Raw genomic sequence first — 9,928 nt, 5'->3', positions numbered from 1 at the left:
TTTTTTCCAGGTGAGGCGTCGCTGCAGCAGGAAGATGACGGCGTTGGTAGGCAAACTGAAGTGGGTCCAGGGATGAGCTCACCAGTGGGCGAAGATGGACAAGAACCAACCTCTCCCGGGTCTTCATCAGGTGGGATATTAACGCCTGAAGCTGTTGAGGTCCTTGGGCCACGGGGTCTTTGGTACCGGTACCATGCAAGATGTGTCCATAGCAGATAACTGGCTTCAAGGTGGGAGGGAGACAGCCAGGGGGCTCCCTGGAGAGGGCCAACGAGCTGAACTGTTTTTTCAATAGGTTCAGTTCACAGCCCTCCCCCGTCTCCTCCACACATCACACCTCCCAAACACCTCCTCCCCCTCTGTCCCCCCTGCTGAGCTGCACATCCACCGAGCCCTCAATAACAATGGGCTCCTCCACCCTCCCTCTCTGTGACGACTGACCAGGTGAGAAGACAGCTGGAGAAACTACACCAGCGCAGAGCTGAAGGTCCTGATGGCATCAGCCCCAGGGTCCTAAAGACCTGCGCCACCCAGCTGTCTGGTGTCCTGCAGCGCCTCTTCAACCTCAGCCTGAGGCTGGGGAAGTCCCGTGCTGTGGAAGACGTCGTGCCTGGTCCCTGTCCCCAAGAAGTCAACACCATCTGGCCTCAATGACTACCGACCGTCGCCTCACCTCCCATGTGATGAAGGTGCTGGAGAGGCTGGTCTTGGCCCACCTCCGCCGCAGGTGAAATCGTCGCTGGACCCTCTGCAATTTGCTTACCAGCCTCATGTGGGAGTGGACGACGCCATCATCTACCTGCTGCAACGAGCTCAGTCGCACCTGGATGGAACCGTGTCTCTGTGAGAGTCACTTTTTGACTTCTCCAGTGCATTTAACACCATCCAGCCACTGCTGCTGAGTGAGAAGCTGCGGTGGCCGTGTGGACGCGCCCACCATCTCCTGGATCACTGACTACCTCACAGGCAGACCACAGTTTGTCAGAATGGGCGTGTGCTGTCTGGAACGGTGGTCAGTGATGTTGAGCCCCACAGGAACTGTTCTGTCTCCTTCCTCTTCACCCTGTACACCAGTGACTTCCAGTACAACACGGAGTCATGCCATCTGCAGAAGTACTCTGATGATTCTGCAGTGGTCGGGTGTATTAGGGATGGACGGGAGGAGGAGTACAGGGCAGTGGTGAGTGACTTTGTAAAGTGGGCGATGAGAACCACCTGCGGCTGAACGTGGCCAAGACCAGAGAGATGGTGGTGGACTTCAGGAGGAAGGCGACAGCTCCTCCCCCTCTGAGTGTCCTGGGAGTGGACGTGGACATGGTGGAGGAGTACAAGTACCTGGGCGTCTCCATCGACAGCCGACTGAACTGGAAGGCCAACATCAACGCTGTGTACAAGAAGGAGATGAGTCGACTTTTTCCTGAGAAAGCTTGATCCTTCAACGTGTGCAGCAAGATGCTGGAGTTATTCTACCAGTCGGTTGTGGCCAGTGTGCTGCACTTTGCCATTGTCTGCTGGGGAGCAGCATCGAGCCGTGACACCAGCCGCCTTAACAAACTGGTTAGGAAGGCTGGCTCCATCATCGGCTGCCAGCTGGAGCACCTGGAACAGGTGGTGGAGAGGAGGACGTTGAAGAAACTGGTGTCCATATTGGACAACCCGGACCACCCTCTCCACCACCTCCTACAGGGACAGAGGAGTACTTTCTCCAGACGTCTCCTCACGCTCCGCTGCCACAAGGAGAGATACAGGAGAACATTCCTGCCGACGGCTATGAGGCTCTACAACAGTTCACCTCTTGCCAGATCACCCTAACCCTTCTTATATTTGTGTTTTTTATTTTTATTTTTATTCTTGTGTGTTGCTGCTACTGGCTCGACAAATTTCCCCTTGGGGATTAATAAAGTATATATCTATCTATCTATCTATCTAGCTGTGGTACTTTCTCCAGCCTCAAGTTCAATAAATGCTCCACAGCTGATCTGCGCAGGATTTGAGGAGCCTTGAGCTGATGCCATCTGGACCCGTGGCCTCTCACCTTGAGAGCCAAGTCTCCATGAACACCATGAGACTACACTCCCAGTACTCACTGATAGCGACTCAGCAGTTTGAGGAGAAGCTGGGTCTTCAGTACAAGTTCTCACTTCAGTATGAGGATCATGATTTTAACACTGCCCTTGTTAACCTCACTGATATTTGACATGCCTGATAAACCCATCCTAAAGATTATCGCCCAGTGTGACAGCTTTCTTGGCCGTCACCCATAGGTTTCCCCCTAAGCAGCAAGGATTTGCCAACAGCAAGGTTTGTATTTCAGCATATACTTTATTCAGCAGACCACACTGACGACTCCATGGCCGTCACCCGTAGGTTTCCCCCTAAAGCACCAAGGATCAGCCACGACCAAGGTTCGGTTCGGTAACATTTTTTATTTAATCCAGCAGACGGCGCCTCTGCTCACTCTCCCAACCTCACTCTCGACTGCTCCTTTTATGAGGGCAGGGTCAGCTGCTGGCTGATTGCCAACCAGCCAGCAGCCGAGGCCAATTAGAGACCACACACACCTCCACAGCTGCCACACCCAGGTTCCAAAACCTACAGTAAGCACAGCTGACACAGATCATCTCTTTTTCATCCCCTGGCAGTTTTGCAAATCCTCATTTTCCCGTTGACTTTGAGTATTGATTACATCAGGGAAATCTTCACTGTATGAGAGATCAGGCATATCTACAAGTTCCACACCACATGAAGCACGAGATTCTTGAAAAATTGTCCGAAACAATTTACAGCTTCAAGACATATCCCAGAGATGTACAATTCAGTGATGCACTTATTTAAAAACACCCATGCTCCCTGCAATGGATGTAAGAGCAGGGAAAATAGCCTTACGTTTAAAATGGGCAACCATTCGACCAAACTGCAGCGAGCTGGGTGTACAGATGTGGTCGTAAATGGAGGGAAAAGAAAAGGCCACGCATCTCCGAGAAGTGGAAAAAAACGTGTCAACTTTCTGCACAATTCTTTTTTTCTGAGGGGTAAGAAGAGCCCAGTATGGAGTCCAACTGAAAGGAACTTATAGAGGAGATGAAAAAACTGCTGTCCAACTGCTGTTCAGATATCCAATAATATGGACTCAAAGTTTGCCTTGAGAAGAAAGGAGTTGGTGAACTTGGAACCTCCATTGAAAGATACGGTAGAAAAGTGGCCAGCACTCTACACAGGGTCAGTTCAATCTAAATTGTTTATTGAATATACTTATTGAGTCACCTGGAACTCATTAGCACATTTGTTATACAATTGCTGAAAGCTCAATCTGGATGCCATTGCAACACTAATTTTCATTCCAGTGTGATGTAGTATTTTGTAATATTTTTAATGTAGGTTTATCATGGCAATCTTAATTTGTCACACTTTTCTTTAGATTCTGTCAGTTATTGCTTATCAAGCAACCATCTACAAGCAGAGTTCTTCAAATAACTTGACGAATACACTCCTCGCTTCCTTGAGATTCTCAAGTCCAACGGTTGAAGTGTCAGCCATAAACTGACTGCATGCAAACACTTCAACAATTGATTTTCCTTTAACACTTAGGAAGTGTGTGTGTTTAAAAAAGAAATGTACAGAGTACAGTTGTGACTGGGAAGTGAACAGCAGTCCTCCGTGGCCTTGGAGATGAGAATGCAGACCTCCTCAAGACACGCATGTAAAATTTAGTCAACATTATTTAATTCCACATGTGTTCCCTCTGTTAATCTTTAGGTATTATATAGTGCTGCCGCTCAAGGCAAACACAGCACAATCTTAAATGTGCCTGTTGAGTTCAAGCGCCAAATATATCCTGTGTAACTCATGGATGCATCATCAGGCATAATAAACAATATCTACTAATCATTCACTTGTCCCTCCCAATTAAAATATGTAAAAACAACCCTTTTTGAGAATACATATTTTGCTGTTAGGCACAAATATAACCATTGTGTGTTCTACCATAGAAATGCAAGTGACATTTGACATGCAATTATGTTTTTTATGCTACTATTGTTGTTGGGACTGCAATGACCTTCTGGACACTACCATAGGGATCCTGACAGTCATTACTGAAGACACTGTGCCCTCTACTCATTCGCGGCACCTGGAGTCTGCAGCTACCGCAATCGTTTTGGAAGGAGCCGTAGTGATGGATGACCTTGACAATGTTCCGCATTCCATGTGCCTTCTCTTCGGACTTATTTACAAGCTGAATTTAGAGTACCCTCAACAACTGAGGAATACCTTTGAGTTTATTGAAAGAGTGGTTTGCTCACTTGGACCGAAAAAACCTAAAAATTCAAATATTTTTCTCATCAGTGATGAAAACGATTTTGATTTTATAAAAGTTGAAGAAGTTCATGTCAAGAATAAGACATTATGGTTCACAATGTTAATTTTCTTTTGTAATTTGATAGCTTGTTTTATTGTAGTATTTGAAAACAAACTTGGGATGTTTTTTAAACTCTTGTAAAAGCGGCAGTTTTAAACTTTAAGATATGTCATTCTATCGTGTCAGACATAAAACCCTAAAAAAAAAAAATGTTGTGCATCATTAAACTGAAAAATTAGAAAGCTCTGTTTCCACAACTGTAAACCAACCTATTGCAGCTGGGTAACAAACAATTTCACAGCTATACAGTAACAAAAATAGGTTTCTGAAAACATTTTATAGTCAATAAATAAGTAAAGTAACATAATATTGATTAATAGTTGCTTAACTGTCTAGAGTTGTATAGTTAAATTGGATTTTACAAGTTATGGTCATCAGCTTGGTGGTTTTTCTGTGGATTGCAGTGGAATCTTATGAATGCCAAACTGTTCATGCACAGCAAAATCAGCAGTGTTCATTACATTACATATCATTTAGCTCACGCTTTTATCCAAAGTGACTTACAATCATGTTACATTCATACACTGTACACGGAGCAACTTGGGGTTAAGTGTCTTGCTCAAGGACACATTAGCCGTTTCTCAATATGCGTTCTTGTCCGTACTTCTCTGTACTTGTGGACTCGTGAAACGTCATCAGTCTCAGCCCGAGTACATGTTCCAATTCAAAGTCCGCTTCTCGCAAAGCACGGTCAAAATACCCGGATGTGACTTGATCCTCCCACTCTCCGGAGGATGCATCATAGGAGACGTGTGTGTACTCTGGCCAGCCGATATCCCAGAATGCATTTCACCAGCAACCGGAAACAATAGCGGAGGAGAAAATAAACGACTGACAGTTGACTTTTTATAAATATTACTGTTGAGTCACGGAATGTCATTTTAGGATGTTTTCAGGCGAGAAGTTAGAAGTTTAAAAATCTAATCTGTGGTCGGTTTGTTATGATGCAGCCTAATAAAGATATGCGCCGTAGATTTGAAGTTCTGCTCGCGGGACCAGTGAGCTCCGCAGCGCTGGGCGGTCAGCGCGCTGTGTGACCGCCGAGAGCAGCCTGATCTCGGCAGGACTTTTTTAAATGCTCTGCTGGCTCTGACAAAGAGTTTATTATTTATTCACAGATAACGTTAAATCAGTTTGACTGAGGGTTAAGATTCATAACTTAATGTTTTAATTCAACTTTAACATTGAACTATAGCGGTGTCTTTTTACTTTTGACCGAATTGTTTGCAATTACATGTGTAATATAACTATATATATAACTATATATACAGGAATGTCTCAGAAAATTAGAATATTGTGATAAAGTTCTTTATTTTCTGTAATGCAATTAAAAAAACAAAAATGTCATGCATTCTGGATTCATTACAAATCAACTGAAATATTGCAAGCCTTTTATTCTTTTAATATTGCTGATTATGGTTTACAGCTTAAGAAAACTCTAAAATCCTATCTCATAAAATTTTAATATTTCCTCAGACCAAGTAAAAAAAAAGATTTATAACAGCTGAGTGTTTGTCAACGCTCAGGAAACCCTTGCAGGTGTTTCGAGTTAATTAGACAATTCAAGTGATTTGTTTAATACCCTACTAGTATACTTTTTCATGATATTCTAATATTTAGAGATAGGATATTTGAGTTTTCTTAAGCTGTAAACCATAATCAGCAATAAATCAGAATAAAAGGCTTGCAATATTTCAGTTGATTTGTAATGAATCCAGAATGCATGACATTTTTGTTTTTTTAATTGCATTACAGAAAATAAAGAACTTCATCACAATATTCTAATTTTCTGAGACAGTCCTGTATATACGCACGTGATGAAACTCAATTTGAAAGGAGAAGGAGGGGTTGAGCTTTCTACAGTAACAGTGAACGTTGTCATCACTGTGGGTTTTACTCTTGCTCTAGTTGTAATAACTCTGACAGTCAATTCACTTTAACACTGCATTTTTAACACTGGGGAATTAACTCTGAATATTTAGACCAACACTGGGGGCTATTTACTCTTGCTAGTGTTGTTATAACTCTGAAAGTCAATATAACTGAATTTTTAACACAGGGGAATTTACTGTGTTGTCTGCGTTCCAAAACTCTCAGAAAATGTCAAGCATTTTAAGCAATTTGAGTTAAAGAAAATGTGTGAGGACAAACTCAAAAAGACATTTGTTTTTCTTATAAATAAACTCTCTTCCATTATATCTGTTTTCCATCTTTGTTACAGTTTATAGTTTGGTTCACTTTAGATTAAGGAAAATGGTTTTCTGATTATTTCTTAGTTATGTGAATGCTTGGACTTGTAAAGATAAACTGTACTTATTAGTACTGCTTACTTAACCCTCCTGTTATGTTCGTTTCTTACATACAGCCGTGATGTTCCCGGGTCAATTTGACCCGGTTAATGTTGAATCATCCAAAAGTGGTCAGAAACCAACAAATTCTAAAAACTCTAGTTTGTACCTCATTGATAGGTTTTTTCCTCTCTATATCATGTAAAATATTCACGGTCAAGGAGGCGAGAAATGAATCACAGACAACGTAGTATCTTTGACCAAAGCTTTGGCCAAAGGGGAAGCTCAGTCGCCTATGCTCTGAACACGACGACCTCCAAGACATTCCGCCGAGCACCCCTTTGGTCCAGCCTTTTATTGAAAGCTTTACACACACACACACACAACAACAAAGGAGAAGTGGAACTAAGGACAAGTTGACATATTCCTTCCGTCTGGTATCAGACTCCCCGAACACATAACACAACCTTCGGACAAGTTGACACATTCTTTCCGTCTGGTATCAGACTCCCCGAACACATAACACAACCTTCGGGTGGGAACGCGGAGTTCGGGAAGCTCCTTTGATTGTTTAATTTAAGATATGGTAAGCAAAAACATAACATACATTTATATCTCTGTCAGTTCCCTCCTGTTTATGCTATTGCTTATTATTTAAACTTGGTCAATACGGGCACTCATTCTATTTGTCTAATTTCTGAGCAGCATGTGATTTACGTATTTGGGTTAAGCAGTCCAAGCAGAATCATGATTATTCTTTTTTTTCTTACACATAATTTGTTAGTAACACCACACCAATCTCTTTGGGAATTAAACTTTTTAGTCAGCAGCTTCACATCAATAATTGTCCGTTCCTTGTGAGGAGTTTTACACAATTATGTCATCCAAGCATAAACCAAAAGTTTACATTATATTTTCTTAAACGGGAGCATTGACAGGTCTTCCCATGTCATCATACATATGAATGTACGCGGTCGTTTCAATGGGCTCCATCCGTGAGGTGAGCCCAGACACCGATGCTAGAGTACTGATTGCTCCTCTCGTTTGAGTTCCTCGGGACCTCTCGCTCCATCACCCGAGCCGACACCTAAGAGCAGGGATCGTTGGTTTCTTCACTGACGTTGAGATGGCTGTCTTTTAAGCGGACAGCCCCCTTTGAAGTCAGTCTTCCCCTCTGCTCGTGGTCGTCTCGGGATCAGGGCACTGGTCCGGGATTTCTGTAGGGAACAGTTTGCAATGGGAGAGATGTATCCAGGTGGTCCTCTCGGCTATTTTTACAGCGGTTGCAGTCGTCAGAAGGACTTGGAATGGTCCCTCCCAGCGAGCGTCGCTCCACGTCTTTTTCTTGATTACGTGGATGACGACCCAGTCGCTGACCTGTACAGACATAATGGGGGAGACAGGTGAATCTGGCAAGACATTTGCTTCCCTGACTCCTCTCCCCATCATGGTCTTCTTCATGTACTCCACTAGTGTTTCTTTCTCACCCACTTGCTCTAAATCTGGGTGAGTTAGTGGTAGGCTGTAGGGTCGTCCATGAATGATTAGGTTTCCTTGAGGGTTGTGCTTGATGCATGTCACACATGCTTTACAAAAAATTTTTAAGTAGTTTTGTTCTATCATAGATACCATCCCTCCTGTTGAGACATGGCATTGCCCATGACTCAAAATAGCAACGGCCTTTAATAGACTTCTTGGTAGCCCATAATTTTTCTTTTACTTGGGCTTGTGCCCTCTCTTTTGCTGCTCGGACCCACTGTTCTGCTTGTTTTAGTTCGTGGTGTTTTGATTCGCTGAGTCTGGGTTTTTTGTTTTCTATGGCGATGGTTTTTAGATTTTTACAGATTGTTTCTATCTCAAAAACGTTTAGTTCGCCGGAAAAGCCGTATTTTGTTTTCCATTTTATTTTTCATTTTTATTTTTTCAGATATTTCACACTATCTGAGTCCTGTTTGAACATAAACAATGTGTCGCCTGAAAATTCGCCTTCAGGCTTTCCGTGAGAATTACCCATTGTTTATGGTGTGATCGTATAGTATTAGTACATTTCCTTGTTTCTTTACCCAAACCTGTCAATCTGTGGTTGTCTAATTGAACAGGTCGTGCGACGCTGATTCAATAGAGTCACAGCATTCATTCACAAACAAATATAAACAAACAAGGCTAAACAAACACATAGTTCTCCCACAAATATGTATTAGTTCACCACACTTATTTTTACGACGCGTAATCAACCTTTATTTCTCGCAAAAAGGGCAAAACCTTATTTTTTCCGACGCGTAGTCAACCTTTATTTCTCGCAAAAAGGGCAAAAGCTTATTTTTACGACGCGTAATCAACCTTTATTTTTCGCAAAAAGGGCAAAACCATACGTACTTTGTCTGGGTCATTTCTCCCTCTGTCTTCCGATCCGCCGGATCCCGTCAATCCACGACTGGATTTCCTCTCTGCAGAGGCCCTGCACAGGTGTCAGTGGCTCCGCAGGGAAAAAAGAAAAATCCAGACGATGGGTATGTTGGGATCCGGGTCACGGCACCAAGTTATGATAGGTTTTTTCCTCTCTATATCATGTAAAATATTCACGGTCAAGGAGGCGAGAAATGAATCACAGACAACGTAGTATCTTTGACCAAAGCTTTGGCCAAAGGGGAAGCTCAGTCGCCTATGCTCTGAACACGACGACCTCCAAGACATTCCGCCGAGCACCCCTTTGGTCCAGCCTTTTATTGAAAGCTTTACACACACACACACAACAACAAAGGAGAAGTGGAACTAAGGACAAGTTGACATATTCCTTCCGTCTGGTATCAGACTCCCCGAACACATAACACAACCTTCGGACAAGTTGACACATTCTTTCCGTCTGGTATCAGACTCCCCGAACACATAACACAACCTTCGGGTGGGAACGCGGAGTTCGGGAAGCTCCTTTGATTGTTTAATTTAAGATATGGTAAGCAAAAACATAACATACATTTATATCTCTGTCACTCATCACCAACAACATTACTAACAATTAAATCAGTTTTTAGTGGAATTGAGTTATTTACCCCTCCATAGATCAGAGTTCAATCAGGAGCACTCACTCGTTTTAATGAAAAATACTTGTTCAAACTATTTTTTAGGTACATTGAAAAAATCTAAATCTAAATTGCATTAGTCTACCATAACATGTATTTTCTCCTAAATTTTATTTGTATTTTTTTTTTTCATGGGGTGATGT

General features: G+C 42.8%; 1 long non-coding RNA gene across 1 annotated transcript; it reads right to left on the bottom strand.

Moving 5' to 3' along the window:
- Window positions 1-6,956: 6,956 nt before the first annotated feature.
- LOC130209487 (uncharacterized) lies at window positions 6,957-9,692 on the bottom strand. Its single transcript, XR_008834629.1, has 2 exons — window positions 7,235-9,692; window positions 6,957-7,172 (listed from the first exon to the last, which is right to left on the bottom strand). It is a non-coding gene; the product is annotated as an uncharacterized LOC130209487 (long non-coding RNA).
- Window positions 9,693-9,928: the final 236 nt, after the last annotated feature.

This window comes from Pseudoliparis swirei, chromosome 19, assembly GCF_029220125.1.
Source record: "Pseudoliparis swirei isolate HS2019 ecotype Mariana Trench chromosome 19, NWPU_hadal_v1, whole genome shotgun sequence".
In the NCBI taxonomy this organism is placed as follows: Eukaryota; Metazoa; Chordata; class Actinopteri; order Perciformes; family Liparidae; genus Pseudoliparis; species Pseudoliparis swirei.
The sequence above is the reverse complement of the archived record's forward strand: the minus strand, read 5'-3'. Positions and strand labels throughout refer to the sequence as shown.